The following is a 17,868-nucleotide window of genomic DNA, read 5'->3' as shown; positions in this document are numbered from 1 at the left end:
CATATATTAGCACACCTGCTTCTGGTGTATTGTCTGTGGGCGCAAACATGAACAACAGGCTTAATGTAAACTGGCAAGGGTTACTTCTCTATTAATAAATTTGCACTTGCATGACGATGGCCGTAAAACTATAAATGTAAAGAATATCATAATATTGATGTGAGCGTCTGTATGAATTATGCATTTTAATTGCTGTAGCGTTTTTCACGCTATTACTGCGGCAGCACAGCTGCTAAATAAACTAGGGCCTGTAAGATATTTGCACCGAAATGTTAGCAGAAATTGGAGAAACGGTCAAATGAGTTTTTAAAACATCAAGCTAATAATGTGGGGTGAATGTTGGAAATAACTGATTCCATCAAAATTGCAACTCAAGCTTCAGAGCTCTGTTCGCACACAGCCTGGAGCTTTGGAAACTCATTTTCTGCAGTAAACGCAACTAAGGCTGACCTGAACACACACCACAGGCCCACATTTATGGGCAATTGGCGTAGGCCAGCACTGCAAGTCTTATTGCAGCGCTGCCCTACGCCAATTTGAAAGGGCAGAAATGCAGCGTATTTATCAAATACTTTACATTCCTGTCCTCTCCCTCCGCACTGGCGCACATTTTTCTGCCTAGCGCCAAAGCAGGCACCCTTTCACCATGGTGCAGGGTTGTCTGCATTGCATGCAGGATTGTTTTTGTGCAGGAAAGGGAACCTTCTTGCACCAAAACAATCCAGGGAGGCTTTTTCCTCTTTCCATGTGTGCTGTAGAAGGCGTAAGGTTTTCCAGGGGGGCTGAAATGGGAAACCTACCTCAACCCTCATCGACCCCAGGTGCAGAGTAAGACATCTCGGCGACTTGCACTGCTTTGCCCAACTCCTTACCTGTGGCTTTGCGTGACCTCATATATATGGTTGAGAGACTTGCGCCACTAGAGCATCAAAAAGCATGATGCTCCAGTAGTGCAAGCCTCCCGTAAATATACCCCATAATTTATTTAGTCCCCAAATAAAGGATCATCTAGCACAAACTGTTTCGATTGAAATATTATTTTTCTTCCATAATGTCTAGTAATTGAATACAGGAAGAGCTCTATTTCGTAGAATCCACTGTGTTCTACTGACCTATTTTGAACTATGTAAGTATTATTTGATGCTGTCTACTCTCTCTGTATCTGCATCCTCTTCCCTCTTCAAACCCCAGCCTTTGTGTAACACGAGCCAACGTGCATGATTAACTGAAAATGGAACAAGACAGTATGTAAGATATTCCTAGTAGATGCACTTTCTGCTTCTCTAGTCTTTCTTCCTCTGACCAATGCAATTCCATCTGCTTCCAAACATTAGCTTCATTCCTTCACACAAAGCCCCAGATGTTCTCTACAAAAATCTACAACCCATTGCATCCACAGGACAAGTAGTTGACTAACAGGAAGTACCTTCTAAACCAAAGTGCAAGTGATCAGTGCATTCATCATGCCCACATAACTACTATGTGCATCCCTATTTATTTTCTGTGGTAACACACCCTCAGTTTTGCTTAGAATTCACTCACACCTCAAGATTACCTTGACATCGTTCCCAAACTATTCAATTTGTCCTTTTTGTATTGGTCAAAATCTACTTAATCAGATTTAGAAATCCAGAAATGTAGTTCTTCATAATGCATATAGAAGTGATTCTTTTAGTAGTATAACTGACAAATTAAAAACCCAAAGAAAATGGATATATAATTGGCCCCCATATTCTTTCAGATTCACATCATTGGAGACCAATCACTATTTTTTTGTAATATGTAAATTCCCACTCCTGTTGTATGAGTAAAATTGGAATATTCTGAGAAAATTCATATACAAGTAAGAGAAATAAAACAGATCTATTCCCCTTGCACTTTTGCTAATAGGGAGTTGGACATTTTGGTGCTGATTAACAAAGGCACGTATGAGTACGCAAAATAGTACTCCTGTAATACTGATTCCCATAGACATAAATTCTTTTGTAAATCATCTTATCTTGCAGAATCAACCAATTCATGTAATTCCATCTTTTAACATCAGTGAGACCACCCCAGTAGAAATAGCTGGGACTATGCACATCGCCCCCTCCCATCTCCCTGTTTACAAGGTCTGAAAAATCTTCCAAATGAATGTGTGTAGTCGGTTACTATCAGCCTCTGCTACCAAATGTACTCTTTCACGGTTTACGTCATTGAAGTCCGTAACTGCATAACATGAGACCCCCTACGACTATATCTTCTACATATTCCCTCTCCTTGATCGCTCAGTCACATTTGATACTGTTGGTAATCACATACTCTTTATAGCTATGTCAAGCTTCAATGTCACTGGGGCAGTGCTCTTCTGGCTCTCTTCTTATCTTACTGACTGGCCATACAGTATACTCTGGGGCTCCACCAGCTCCATTTTCAGCTCAGTATTAGTCTTGGACTTCACAAAAACCCACTCTTGAAAACTCCTCTTCTCCCTGTACCCAAACTCCATTTGTTACAAATATATTTGTTTTTATTTCAACTACCACCTCTTTGTCAACAGCAGTTAGATCTTCTCTGCTTCTCCTCTTTAGCAGGCTACGCCATGTTTCTGTGAGTAATCACTTTTATACCATCAGATACTGGAAAATAAATTACTTGATGCTGTTTAATGTTCAAACCTTGCAGGCTGGGTTCATCAACTTCCCTTTAGCATCTGACCCAGAAGACATTCTTTCTCTCATCACCTTCTTGATCTGCTTTGTATTATTTTCCTATAAACCCATTTTTTGTAGTTAATTTCAATAGTAAAACAAGACTCTTCAGTATCGTAATCACACCTGCTTTTTTGCTTAACACCACCTATTGAGCATATGGATTATCCACCCCACCTCATTTTAACATTTCCAAAATCCTGATTATGATCTGGACCTACTGCAGCAGCCTTATTCTGCCCAGTTTAAAAATGTCACTCCCTATATCTGGATTAACTGTCTGAGATCCACCTCTACCATTTCCTGCATATACGAAGTGCACTGTCAAATGGTTTATCACAGTTCCCTCTACAAATGCAGGCCATACTCTTCACTTAGTCTTATCCTGATAGCATAGCTTTCAACGGAAGTAAATGAAAAATCCTTATTTGCATGTATTTAAAACTGGAAAATATCTATTCAACTAGTCACCTGTGGATGGAATTCACCTTACCCTAAACCCAAAGTCCAGAACCTAGATATCTTTTTTTGTTCAGTCCTACTCATTCATCTCTCTGGTTAAACAAGTCGTCAGATGTACCGGCTTTCAACTAAGCAAAGCCAAAACAGCAATAGGGAATTATTGGGTTTGTCATGATGCCAATGCTAGACTATTGCTAATCCTCCTACAAGCCTTAACAACAAACATATGAGTTGCATCTCATTCAAAACCAAGCTACCCATCTGATTCTGATCACAAGACTGTAGGAATACATTACAGCACATTTAAGTAATGATAAGTAACAATAATAATAACTTGCTTTTGACTAGCACTTCATATCACACATATCTGCCATTTCTAAGGTCCATTAATAGCAGTGTCCTGGCTTTCAGAAGTATGCAAAACAAAATCAAAGACCAGCTTTATTTTCCATAGAATCTAGAAGATAAAAGCTGCAACTATAAGGGCCTATTCACAAACTGCACTTTGTAGTACTGTTAGCAGTATTACAGTAGTACTACTCACTTACTACAAAACTCTACTTACAAACGATGTGCATAGGTCTCCACCTCTTCTTCTCCTATTGTATATTTGAGGAGATGTCCACCTGACTGTGTACACATATGTATATTTTTTTGCAGTAAATGTAGATCAGACGGGGGAGTGGTTGTAAAATGGGGAATACCTATGACTAAATAAGTGGGCAATAGGGAGGAGAATGGAGAGCTTTCAGGAGGGCTGGTAAAGGGTTTGGGGAGAGGCATGCACCCACCGACAAAAAAAAGTAAGCTCAATCCCACTTTAAAACTTCACTTCTAAGTCTTCAGCAGCTAGAAGAGGTCCCAAAAATGTTGTAAATGTACTCCAGCTCAGACATGGAGTAAGTGTAGCATCACATCTGGCCAATCACAGGTACTGCAACACCTTCCCTTAGAAAATAATGGCAGCAGGGACTTAAAATAACACCCCATAAAAAATAATGTTAAATTACATTAATTTATTTTGACTTTAAAAAAATATACATGTATCTTACATTTAATGTTAGGAAATTATATGTAACTACTTAATGAATACAATTGAATTTTAAATATTTCAATAACCTTTTTACAATTTATAAATTCTTGTAACTTTGTTTCATTAAATAATTAACTTATTTAAATAATTATACACACAGCGTTTAGTAAATTTTACTACATAATAAATAGATATAAACATTTTACTTTAGGTTGGATTCTTTTTTTTTTAACAAACCTTTAAAATGATGTTGATTTAATATATTTACATTAATTAAATATTTATTTCCAAATCAAATTAATAGTGTTATAGCCTTTGTCTTATTTTGGTCTACATTTAAAATAAATATATACCTTTACTTTACATTAATATTTAGCATGAAATTATTTGTACTAAGTTCTAATATTTCCTTAATGTTTTAAAAACTTTTTAAAAGTTTCCTGTGCTATAACATAGGATGATCTCTGCTCCAGCGGCAAAGACCTCTGCTTTTGTGTGAAAAGTTGCAGGTAGTATCTTTACACTCGTACATTGCCTTCACCCCCTGTTTTAGGGGGTAGAGGCATGTACGTCTATACAATGTCTATATTCTGTAGTAAATTTACACCTGTAAAATTCTCATGTGTTAATCTACATTTGTGAATAGGCCCCTGAAAAAAATCGCAAATGTTACCAAAGATTAAACAGTGAAAATCCTTTGATTAGACTTTCAGCGACCTGGGAGCCTAGTCCTGGGGGGCCCCTACCATTTGAATTGAAACTCACTTTATAATTCAGCTGCTTTAAAAAATATATAAAAGTCAGTACTTGAAAATGTTATGACTGATAATCTAGTATGATTGTGTCCTTGTCTACAGTCTAAAGCTTTGTCTAAAACTCTTGGATTTTACCTGCCACTCTACCTCTTATTCTTAATTTTCCATTACCTCCCCTTCCTGTGATCCTTCTTGGTATCTCCCAGCACACCACAGTGTTTTTCTTAGTAGCCGCTGCGTGACATCTAACTCTGTGCAAACAAGTAAATTAGATCAAATGAATTAAACACCTGCCGCTCTATGAAGGCCCCTGTCCAACCTTTTCTAAGTAAATGTCCCTCTTGGCACCCGACACAGGATCCATATTTACATTCTAAAAGTTGTCACTAGCCTTAACACCTTCCACATAACTTTCACAATTCACCTACTTATTTGTAGACAGTCACAAACATCCAAGAGGTATTTAAATTGATTTGTGTTTTTGTTCAGTTCTTTCTTGCTCTCTAGTTCTGTCATAATCTTCTTCTGAATTTTGATTCTCAACGGAAAGTTAAGAAAAATTAGGGAGAATGTAGGAAGTTCTTGGAAGATTGTACATTAAAAATATATAGTTCAAAGGGCAAACAATTGCATTACCTATAAGAGGTTGTGGGGAAGGGAGAGGCAGTGCTTCATTTGTAAAATAACAAGTGCCGGTGCCTACAGCTGGTGTTATTGAATGTCAGTGCTCCAAATATTAAGACTGATAGTCTTCAAACCACCTCGGGGCTCTTTAATTCACTAGCAGACATTCCTGCCCCCTTAACTCACTCAAGCAGTTTTCTGCTTTCTCCTTTTGTCACATTCTTTCTGTCTTTCTCTTCCTCGTTCTTTCTTTTTTCCTTTCCCTCTCTAGCTCTTGAGAAATGTATGATGAGAAGAAGTAAGTGCTGGTCCCCAAAGGTGAGTGCCAATGACCCCCGCCGGCAGCCATTGGCTCTAATTAAGCACTGGGGAGTGGTGTGGGTAGAAGAATGGCTGATAGCGTTAGTAACAGTATGATTATTGTGTAGTTAAATGCACCCATAGGAGAGAGCTGTATGTCACCATTTTGACAGCAAACAGGTATGACCTAGAAATTCATGTTTTGGAAGGAAATGCAATAAGTGTCTTTGAAGTGTTATTTAATCTAATGCATAATAGGGCTACACTTCGGTGCCATTTGCTGCAGTCTATTTCAAGCCTTTCATACTAGTTAGGTTGCTTAAATTAGTGCTTTTGTGCTGTGTAACATTGTGATGAGGACAAGGTGTTCATGGTTGGCCCACCCACCTGAAAGGGATAGCTTGTAGAGAAGGGACTTTTCAAGGTGAGTTTCTGATATTGAAGGCTGGGTATCCAAGAGATTCTAGGTCACCCTTCAGTTACTCAGTTTGAGCATTGTTTGACCTAAAATGAGATTGTCCCATGTGAGAAAAACTAATCATTTGTCTTGTCACCGCTGACTAAATATTTTGCAAAATGAAGAGAGCATGGCGGAGTAGGCACTATATCATTTATTTATGTACGTTTTTTACTGTCCAGTGGTGGCCTCAGATAGCTATGAGTCTCCGAATGGTGGAGTATAGCAGGTGTGCAAGTAGTGAATACAAAACTTGGGTGTTAATGATAGTTACAAGGCAATGAAAGTGACAGTGGGGATATCTGCCAATATATATATATATATATATACATATATACATATATATATATATATATATATATATATATATATATATATATATATATATATATATTGCAGTTGGAAAGGTGTAATTTTGGTTCCACCTTTGGATATTACAGAAATCATATATCATATAAACATGTAACCAATATAATACATATTGTGTGTTTTAACATTGCTAATGTAACGTGAAGCACCATAACGTGTTATTGAAGGTGCATTCACTGTAGAAGTAGAGATTTATATATGCATTTGTTCTAATATGTAAACAATGCACATGTGTAGTTCTCATTCACATTTACACTTATGCATTTGATTTATATCACTTTGTTGAAGTTTCTATGCATTTGCATGTTTTCTTTCATAATTGTTGCATTTATCCTGTAATTGTAAAATGCACTTATAATCATGTATTCTGAATGTGCATTGATTGTTCTATTAAGTTAGCATAGCCAAATGCCTTAAGCATTTTCTTTGTTTGTGTTTAACCTTCAACGTGAAGTTGTGCTTGCACTGCAATGTTCTTTTCCTTGGAGGTGCATTCATGTGATCCCACAGTTAGTGAAAGGCATATTGTGTAATATAGGTAGTGAAGTTTGCCAAGAACAAGAGGCCCCAACAAACTGAGAAGAAAAGACAACTGTTTATGTACCAGGGGCAGGGAGATGTTCAAGGGTGTCCCAATGTTCAAACCTTGGAATGGGAGATCCGAGGGAAGTTGCCAATTTCAACTAAGCGACGATGGAAAACTAATTGTGTTGATGACATGAATTTCTCAAAGGTTTTGTGGGTTTAATTGGTATTCACATTGTTAATCAATAGCAGATTCCCTTTAGACTCTGAGGGGTACAGACCTCCCTTCCTTTATTCTCTTTGTATGACATTTTGTTATGCAACACCTCTCTTGAAGAACTTCTACTGAAGTCTCCGATATGCTGACACTTTCCTATTTTCCCAGAACCAATTAGAGCTATCTAAATGTAGTTTAGTTTGGGCTTAATTAAGATTAACTCATATTCATCCATACTTAGGAGGATTGAAGCTCGTACATGGATCATCAAATTCTATTTCTTGTCTTTGTATTGGCTCAACTGAAATTTTTGTATGTGTTAAGCTATGGTAATTTAACCTTATCTGACATTTTGGTTCACCTTTGGTGATTCTGTACTTATTTAGCATGTTTTTGAGATTTATTTACATTAGATTTACCCTTAATTTGTATTAAAACTCATTTCGCTTTCCCACTATTGTCCTGGTCCTTAATGTGTGACTAAATGTGTACTCTGTTAATTGGACTGTGAAATCAATCTAACTCTCCTCTACCACTCAGACATCCTAAAAGGATCTATCGCAAGAAGCATGTTAAGAATAAGAACCCATTGCTACATCACAGTTTTATATGCTGCAAACTCTATCGGAAGGCATTGGAGTGATTTACATGAGCACCAACTACATTACACAAGTTCACATTCATTTTTTGTTTTTTTATGCATGGGGAGATTAAGGGAGCTACCCACAATCACAGAATGTTGAGCCAATGCCGAGCATAAAGACTCCAAAGACAGTAGAGCTTTTAAGGTATAAATTCAGGTTCAATGGGAGGTGTGCTAGTCTCCGATGCCTTACTGGCACTTGCGCCTATAGTCTCCTGCACCTGTCTTTTTGCAAGTGATAGGAACCCAGTTGAGCAAATTAATTCCAGACAAATCTATTGAGGTGCCGCTTTTGTTGGAGTCATTGGTTACTGCATTTTTGTTGCATATTTAATTACTCTACTGCCCAGTGGTGTAACATAAGCCCCTGCAGCCCCCGTGGTGTGGGGGACGTCGTGTGGGGCTCGAGCTCCAGGGGGGCCCTCACCAAAAGTGGTAGGTGGTTGGCCTGGGAGAGTGAGTCCCCGGCCATGTACTTTGCAGCTAAGCCCCAGCAAGTTTCGTTACTCCATTGCCACTGCCTCTTGTTTATTTTGATAGAGCCACTAAAGATATATTCTGTACTTTGCAGGTCACATAAAGCAGACTTCGAGTAAGAAGCAGAAAATCCTCTAAGCAAATTTGGTCCTGTTTTCTCCTTCACTTTTGTTCCTTCAATCTTGAGTTAGCTCAGAGAAAGAGAATATCCAGTAATCTTTCCTAGGGAGGCCATACACAACCATCACACCTCTCTGTAAAGCAGAAATGTATAATATGACGCCCTTTTCTAACATACTGTAATTAACAAGTCAGACATCTGAATGTGCCAATATAGTGTGAAATATGTAATATGATATGTTATCTTATTTAAGTGACTTTTTTTTAATGAAATAACAAAGACAATATGCTATTAAATAATTATAAGTTAATTATAGGCATATGCAGAGGTGAATGTGGCCAATCAAGAACCAATAGTGTTTAGCATAGTAGGCATGCTGCAGTGAGCTGCATTATTGTTCTAGTGCACTGTAATTGACTTCCAAGTTTTGTATTTAGTCCCAGAAACGAAAGAAGCCAATATATAAATGAATAATCCACATGCTTATTTGCATGCTGACTGTAAACCATTATCTTGTGTAATCGAAAAACAACTTTTTGCTCTTTTTTTAATAGAGTTGATTTTTTTTAAGTTTGAAAGTTAAAGTTTATTAACAGTTGATATATATCACTCAATGAATGTACAATCAAATAAAACATGGTGGTTAAAAGACAGTCATTATTACTGCAATAGTATGAAACTGTATTTCAAGACTTGACATTCTAAAATGTTTAACAGAATTCCAAAGACAATAGACATTGAGGGCCTCATTACGAGGATGGCGGTCTTCAGAACGTCAGGACTGCCGCTGCTGTGGCAGTCCGACCACCACATAAAGGCCCTGACGTTAGACCACCAGGGTTCCACCAGCACCGCCAGGATCAGTGATCCTGACAGCCTGCCTGTGGTGGAGATCGTAATCCACCAGGGCAGCGGTGCCCTGCGGATTACAACCTCATTCTCCACCAGCCTCTTAATGGCAGTGAAACCACCATGAAAATGCTGGTGGAGAATAGGTGTAGGGGGCCACAGGGAGGCCCCTGCACTTCCCATGCACTTGGCATGGGCAGTGCAGGTATCCCCCTGCCCAGCACCAGCGGTGCAGACAGTGAATATTGCACCCTGCGGGCTACAGCATTGCCACTGGCTCAATTATGAGCCGGAGATAATGCTGTAGCCTGCGTTCTGCTAGGCCGGCAGGCAGAAAATGAGGCTTCCGCCTGCTGGCCTAGCAGGAAACTCCTAATAGGTCAGGTGGGGTGGTCGTCACTATGGTGGTGAATACCCTGTTGGTAGTTTGGTGGACGGCAAACTCATTATGAGGGCCCTAAGGGCCTGAGTACAACCTCGACGGATGGGATACTCAGTTGCAAATGTGATAGATATCCCGCCTGAAGTTTTAAAAGTTCCATAGGATATATTGTAACTTGTAATACAGCGGGCAGGATATCCGTCACGTTTGTGATAGAGTAATCCCCTTCACCAAGGTAGTAATCAAGTCCTAAATGGTGAATGCAGAGAACTCCTTCGATAATGTCTGCTCTAGGCAAGAGGTGGTTATACAAATATTGGTGACAAAAAAAACTCCTGATTAGAAAGTTAACAGAAACAAACTGAGGTTGTGAAATCATATTTTTAACCATAAGAATAATGCCAGTGCCTTAGGAAGATAGACATGGGCCCTAAATTGAACGAGCATAATGGGCCCTCACACCAGCAGACACCCCCAATGCAGTGCTTAGTTTATAAAATAAATATATGAGTGTAGGGCCCAAAGCTTTTCATGGGAACCTGCTGCCTAATGCCTAGGTTGCTGAATGCTAAGCCTGTCTATCATCCTTCTTTCTTCCCCCACCATGCACTTCCATTCTCTTTACCTAACTCTTGCACATTTATTTCCATACCTGCTCTCTCTCTATGTCACTGTATCCTTCGCTTCCTTCCATTTCTGCCTGATCATCAAAAACAAGTATTGGTCTCTGCCACTTGTAACCACTGGCACCAACTGCCTCCGTTGTGTGACTTTGCTCGAGGAAACAGTACTCACCATACACTAAGGTACTTAGGCGGTCATTCCAACCCTGGCGGTCCGAGACCGCCAGGGTTGGGGACCGCGGGAGCACCGCCAACAGGCTGGCGGTGCTCCCCTGGGCATTCTGACCGCGGCGGTACAGCCGCGGTCAGAAACGGAAAACCGGCGGTGTACCGCCGGTTTTCCGCTGCCCTAGGGAATCCTCCATTTCGGCCGCCAGGAACAGGATGGCGGTATGGGGTGTCGTGGGGCCCCCTAACAGGGCCCCACAAAGATTTTCAGTGTCTGCCATGCAGACACTGAAAATCGCGACGGGCGCTACTGCACCCGTCGCACCCCTTCCACTCCGCCGGCTCCATTCGGAGCCGGCATCCTCATGGAAGGGTGTTTCCCGCTGGGATGGCGGGCGGCCTTCTGGCGGTCGCCCGCCAGCCCAGCGGGAAACCCAGAATAACCGCGGCGGTCTTCTGACCGCGCAGCGGTATTCTGGCGGCTCCCGCCGGCCCTGTGGTTACTGCGGCCGGCGGGAGTCAGAATGACCCCCTTAGTGTATTACCCTTTGCTAAGATTCTTACTGTGCTGATAGAACTTGAAACTACACTTGAAATGCATATCCCTTTGCGACTGACAGGCTTTACACTGTACAGAAGTACCACAGCTGCCCGACGCAGAAGAACTTTAAAGCTGGTAGGGCAGAGATTCCTATCAAAAATACAGCAATTGAGCTTCTCTCTCCGTTGCCCCATAATAGTTTGGAAATAGTTTGGTAATAGTTTGGTAATAGTTTGGTAATAGTTTGGTGGGGCTTAACAGAAATGATTTTATATAAAATAGGTAGAAATATTTTAATTTAATTTTAGACTGAGGTGTTTTATAGCAGTTTCAGGCAGTTCGGAAGAGCCACTTTTAAAACATTACAATCATTCATTATCTGCAGGGGACCCTGCCTCTACTCACTGATGTTTTTGGGGCTGTCTCCCCCCTCCTCAGCGCTTTATGGAAAATATGTGGCTAAATTGTGATTTTCTATGATAAAGTGTCAAAAGACATGGGATTAAGAGATAATTCAAATATTCGGACATGCAGTTTCAAGGAACGCTATACACATTTACTAACTGTATGAAGCACTATTCTTCATTTCTACCTTACACTTTTCCATAGTTGGTTTCTGTTGTAGAAGACTAACATCCATCACAAAAACCCAGGTATTCGCTGGACATGCTTACAATCGTGGCTCGCAGGGGTTAAGGGGGCTGGGCAGTGTGTGGGGGGGGGGTCGACATTAATTACATAAAAATACATACATTTAAAAAACTAACCTCTGAGCCGTTGATCCTCCGTCGTCTCCGCACCAGGCCAGGCAGGCACAGGCTCCTAGCCTGTCCTGCGGCCAATCCTGCTCAAAACCAAGCTTCGCCACTGCATGCTTAGGCTTCCAGGAAAAAGGTGTTAAAAACTTAAGGTGCTGGACTGATTAGCATATGTAATGTAGAATGATGTCACAATAAATGACATCAGAAGCAGTGATAGTTGTAGCGTCTTCCCCATCCTGGTACCCGCTGGATGAGTAGGTGATTTATGGAGCTGTAAGTCTTTATTCCTCTGCGTGTATCTGTGAACTCCAACATTCTAATTAAAGCTTTAATTACATTCTCTTCTAGCAATTACGTCACACTGATACGGAGCCCTTGCAGAGCCAGATAGGTTCAGTTTTAAATCATGCAAGACACTACAATGGTAAATCTATTTCAGGGCTAATCAAACTAGGTCAAGGAGAGCCAGATCCATACCAGATATTCAGGGTAACTATTGACTATGTAAATGATTTCATAGTACATTCATTGTGTGCACATTTCTCGTGTGGACAATTAAAATGTGTCATGTATTCTGTCCCATTAGATCTACACTGACCACAGCTAAAATATTCTTGATTTCAAAAGGGGATGGGCTTATTTTCCAGTATTTGAGTGGGTAAAATGAAAACTTCCTACAGAAGTTATAAATGGCACGCTTTATTGTTAGAAAATAATCATTATCTTGAGTGTGAAACACATCTCTTTCTGGTATTCTTTTCAGTTGAGTCACAATGCAAATGGCCTTTCTTCACCACCCCCCCCCCCCTTAGACTTTTTCAGCTCTCTGGAGGGCTGTGCACAATGATGAAAGATAAATGGTGAGCTCTTCTTTGGGCAGACCCAAAGGCTCAAAAGTACCCTCTTGGATTCTAATCAGATATAAAGTTAATGCAGTTCAGGGTTTAGTGTGCCACGGGAAATGCAGCATACAGTGATACCACAGGTAAAAGCCGTGTTGATAGGGCACAGGGCAATTCTACTTAACAGCTCACAAGAAAGAGGCCCCTACTCTCATAGCTTAGAGGCTTGGAGGGAGAAAATGGAGACACCAGGAATATGTAAAAGGAAAAGTGAATACACCCTATCTTCCCAGCCACTAAAATTCCTTACTTGCCTAGACTTCATAATGATGGATCTTTTGTTTGGGGACTGCTCTTTCACTTTAAGCACAGTCCTGTAGGAATGTGAGTCCGCAAGCCTGACTGGGGAGGAGTTTGTGGTGGGGAGGGGGGAAGCAGTCTTTGCACAATAAAGACGTGAGGCTGTGCTGCTTTCTTGTGGATTCTGTGCATGTAGAGAGATGGGCCACTTGAAGGCAAAATCAGCACACAGAGATTCAGAGTCACCACAAATGTAACTAATCAACTGTTACAGTAGGCCCCTTGCATCCCTGGGGCCCTTTGCCTCTGCATGGGATGCACCACTTGGATCAACAACCCTGGAGAATACCCACATTTTATGATACTGGACAAATGATTGTTTCATCTTTATTTTGCAGAACTGTTTTAAAATAATGACAATGCAATAACATGTAGAATTAACATGTAGGTATTAGTCAAAATGCAAAGCTTTTTAATTCAAGTAAAAAAAAGTAGGCTGTCACATTTACACGTATTAGGCTTGAATGGGTGAAATCACATTATACTGCAAATCTGACCTAGGTTAAGAATGTGAAACGTTAAAATTTCTAACAAGTTGACATATTGTGAAAATTCTGACTTAATGTGGACGAAGTTTTTCTTTGACCTTCCCATCGACATATTTTTCATAGAATTAAAAAATGTATTAAATTTTTTGTTTTTAACTCGGAGAAATGTTTCTAATCGTACAGTGACTTAGTACATTGCCTGAATAGGTAGCTTGTGGTTTTATAAAATTATGTAGAAGCTTAACCATGAAAGTGCAGTATTGTTAAGGAAGGTAAATGATGTGAACCCTTGTGGATTCCTAAAGAAATATTTGAAAAAAAAAATGATTCACTTAAACATGGTTGTCTGAGGACTATTGTTTCGATGGTGAGATGATGACAAAATGTTCCTGTTCCCATGAAGACACCAATTGCTGATTGGCTAATTAGATGAAAAAGAAGAAACATGTTGCAAAAGTCTAGATATGATGTTTTATATTAGTCTGTGTTCCTTGAGTAGATTGCCTCATCGCTCATTGCCCTCATTCACTTTCCTGCCCAAATCCACACTACTCTGAGACTCTTCTGAGATTCTTGAAAATCTCTTCATGGGAAGTTCTCCTTGATAGATAATTGATATTTGATTCTGAAGATGTATGCTTTAACCTTTCTATTTGGATCTCTTTATGTTTTCTGACAGACACCTTTTTTTCTCATTCTTCCGAAATCCATCCTGACATTTAAAATAGAGACTTTTTCCTTCATGGAATGCGCTTAATGATTTTATACTGATATTAATTGATTATTTCCATTTAGTAATTATTGATTGAGATAGATGACATTCTATGCTGCTCAATAAAGATTTGAGAAATTAAAAAGACTTCTTACTAAAGCTTTGAAATTTACACCAACTCTCATCATTGACTGAAAATAATAATTGAAATTGTGATGTCTGTTTAATTGATGTGCAGCTCCTGGTTTATCTCAACTACGTCCAAGGTCCATCAGCTTGTGATTTCTACCCTGGTGTGTTAGAAAGCTTTACTTTGCAAACCAATATTTAACTGAAATCTCTGATCCACTACCTATGAGCAATTCAAATATAAAAACTGGCAGTGATCTGAAACAGGCTAATGTCCACTATCAGCAGTTTTATAAAAATGTACGCTAAAAGAAGATTGTTAGTTGAAACTAGCTTTGCGGACCATAGGATAGACAGTGGTTGAATCTGTATGGCACATGGTTCTCTAAACTCTTAACATGAGGCTTTTATCTTGAATCCAGCATGGAATTAATGACTTGTGGGGCCCGGTGTACTAGGGGGATTGTGAGGTTGCAAATCCTGTGGTTTACAAAATCACAGGGTTTCTTTTTTTATTTCATGCACTAACCCCATCCTGTGATTTAGAAAGGATTTTCTTTCCAAATTGTGAGTGGTATGTATCAATTGTTTGCAGTGGCGATGACAAAACGTAAAAGTAGTGGGGCAGGTGAAGGAAGTGCGGCGGGGAGTGGTTTGGGGAGGGTGTGCGTGCGATTTTAACAATAAAAAAATAAAACACTTACCTGGTGCTGGCAGCCGCCTCGCGCTCCTCTGCTTCCTGGTCCCAGCAGTCCATGCAGATGAAAAATAAAGCAATAATAAAATATTGTTTTATGTGCTGGCTCTGAGCCATTGGGGCGAGGCTCCTCCACTATTGCGGAGAAGCTGGGTCTGATGGTTTGCGACCGCAATTTGGAAAGCAAACTATTGATCAGTTATCTACTCTCAAGTTGGAGGTGTAAGTGATTTGCAAAGGGGAATGGGTCTCATTTAGACCCCTTTCCCTTTGTGAATCAGCCTAGCAGCACTAAGAGAAATAGGTAGTTGTCCAGGAGACCACTTCCTACTCCTCTTGAAGTTTCCCAAAAATGGGTTATTTACCTTCTGACTTAGGGCCTGATTTAAATCTTGGTGGATGGGATACTCAGTCCAAACAGGATGGATATCATGTCCAGTCTATTACAAGTGTGTTATATCCTATGACACCTGCAACAGGGCAGATAGTATAACTGTCACATTTGTGATGAAGTAACCCATCTGCTAAGATCTAAATCAGGCCATTAATCTTTTTATGGAAGTTACAATCATCTAGTGGGGCAAGGCTGAAAGCTTTAGCCAACGAAGTCTCTACAAATCAGGATAACCTCTGGAAGAAGTCCTGCTGAAGCTGTTGGTTTTGATGGTAAAAGCTCACAGCAGGAAATTTCAAATTTCTTAGCAGCTGAAGTTCTCCTGTCAGGCAGACATTTGTTTTGATGCCTTCAACTGGTCAACATTTATATCTGGAGATTTTTTGTTTTTTTTTGTTTTAGATATCAAATTATTCCAGATAAGCAAGCCTGAAAATGTATCGGATGAAGTCCTTCCAAAATCAGACACCTTTGTCATGAGGTCCTGCTGAAGCTCCAGTGGTGTTGGTAGACCCAACTTTTCAGAACTTCTTTGGCAATTCTTGGGCGATCCCTCTTGGTCACTTCTAGGGCCCCCAATACATCAGGGACAGTGTTAAGGACAATGACAGACTCCAGCAGAGGCCTCCAGCAAGATCTAGTACAGTTCTAGTTATAACTACTATTCTGGTCACTCCAGGAAAAAAGCCCTTTTGCAGCTACTTATAAACTTGAAGCCACACAGGAGGTCCATCAACTGATACTTATGCCTACTTTTTAGTCTTTTCGGGGTACAAGAGGTAGCAGGTCCAGCTCTTCATGTTCTCTTACAGGTTACAGACTGGACCAGTCCTCTTTTGTTCTGCCACAAGTCTAGAAAGTGTTTTAGGAGCTGGTGTGGGGTGCTACTTTTATTCAATTCACTAGTCAGGTGGTGGGTGTGACTGCTAGATACTCCCTGACCAATGGCCAAAAGTTCCCAAGCTAAAGGCTTCCTAATTTTGCAGCACATGCTGTTTGCCTTACTGCAGCATATCCCACAATGCACTATTTTCAGTGAATTCCAACATGACAAAACCTTTCTACCCCTTCAGGAAGCTTGCAGCACATAGAGGGGTATGTTTAAATTAATGACCAGTCCGCTCCCACTTAACCACTCTAAATTAACTCTGGTGCCAGATCCCTCATCAACTGAAGCGAAAGACAGGAGGCTAAAGAGTGTTTTAGTATCAAAAGACCCCTCTCTTCCAGGTTTCCCTTTTCAATAAATTATAAAAGTTCACCCTGGCCCCTTCAAATTTACTTAAGTTCCTGGACACTCTGAAACTGCCCTGATTTGGGGAAGTTGGGTCCCATTCCTCTCTCAAGCCATCCTGCCATGCCCAACCCATTGTCTCTGCTTTGAGAACAATATTCCACACCTCATTAAAGCAGTACTGACAGGCCAGCTGCAGGTAGGCCAATGGTACTTAGCCCAACTGGCTTCAGTCAGGGAAAGTATAACTTTTTTTTTATAACCAAATTTGTATTAAATTTTGGAAATAGTGTACACACATTGTGCTCCAACATTAACAACAAGGTTACATAGCGAATCTCACATTGCGTTACCGTTCCACCAGCATTGATTTTACCGTTACATTAGTACTCCATGGTAGGTCCACCATTTCCCCCATATTTTGTCATATTTTTCTGGGCACCCTCGGGCAGCATAGATCGGCTTTTCTTTGTGTGCGTACCAATCCGCCCTTCATCCCACCAACAATGGACTTCTGGGTTGCTTCCACATGCGGGCTATGTCCCTTTTAGCTACTAGGCATGGCACCCCTACAAATGTCCGATCTACTCCGGGGCCCCCCAATTCTTCCATTAGCCCCAGCACTGCTAATTTAGGACTTAAGTCTATAGGGTGCCCTAGTACCTCTGCTATTTCTTTACCGACCCTCTCCCAGAAGGGCCTTAGCTGAGGACAACTCCAGATCACATGGAAAAAATCTCCCCCGGGGGGGCCACGCCTGGCACAGGTCGAAAGTGTCCTAGCGGACATTCTTGATTGTCTTGCTGGGGTTACGTAAGTCGCATGGAGGCAATTAAATTGTATCATCCACAGCCTAGCTGAGATGGCTAGTTCCCTGAGGGCCAGGGATGCCTCCCACCAGTCGTCTTCATCTGGTTCCCCAACCCATTGTGCCCATTTCTGTCACAGGTGTTCAAACCAATCTGGGACATTCGTGAGTAGTGACCTATAAATTTGGGATACTGCTTTTTTTCTC

The sequence above is a fragment of the Pleurodeles waltl genome, chromosome 5 (assembly GCF_031143425.1).
Source record: "Pleurodeles waltl isolate 20211129_DDA chromosome 5, aPleWal1.hap1.20221129, whole genome shotgun sequence".
NCBI classification, from domain to species: domain Eukaryota; kingdom Metazoa; phylum Chordata; class Amphibia; order Caudata; family Salamandridae; genus Pleurodeles; species Pleurodeles waltl.
Note: the sequence above shows the minus strand (reverse complement) of the source record.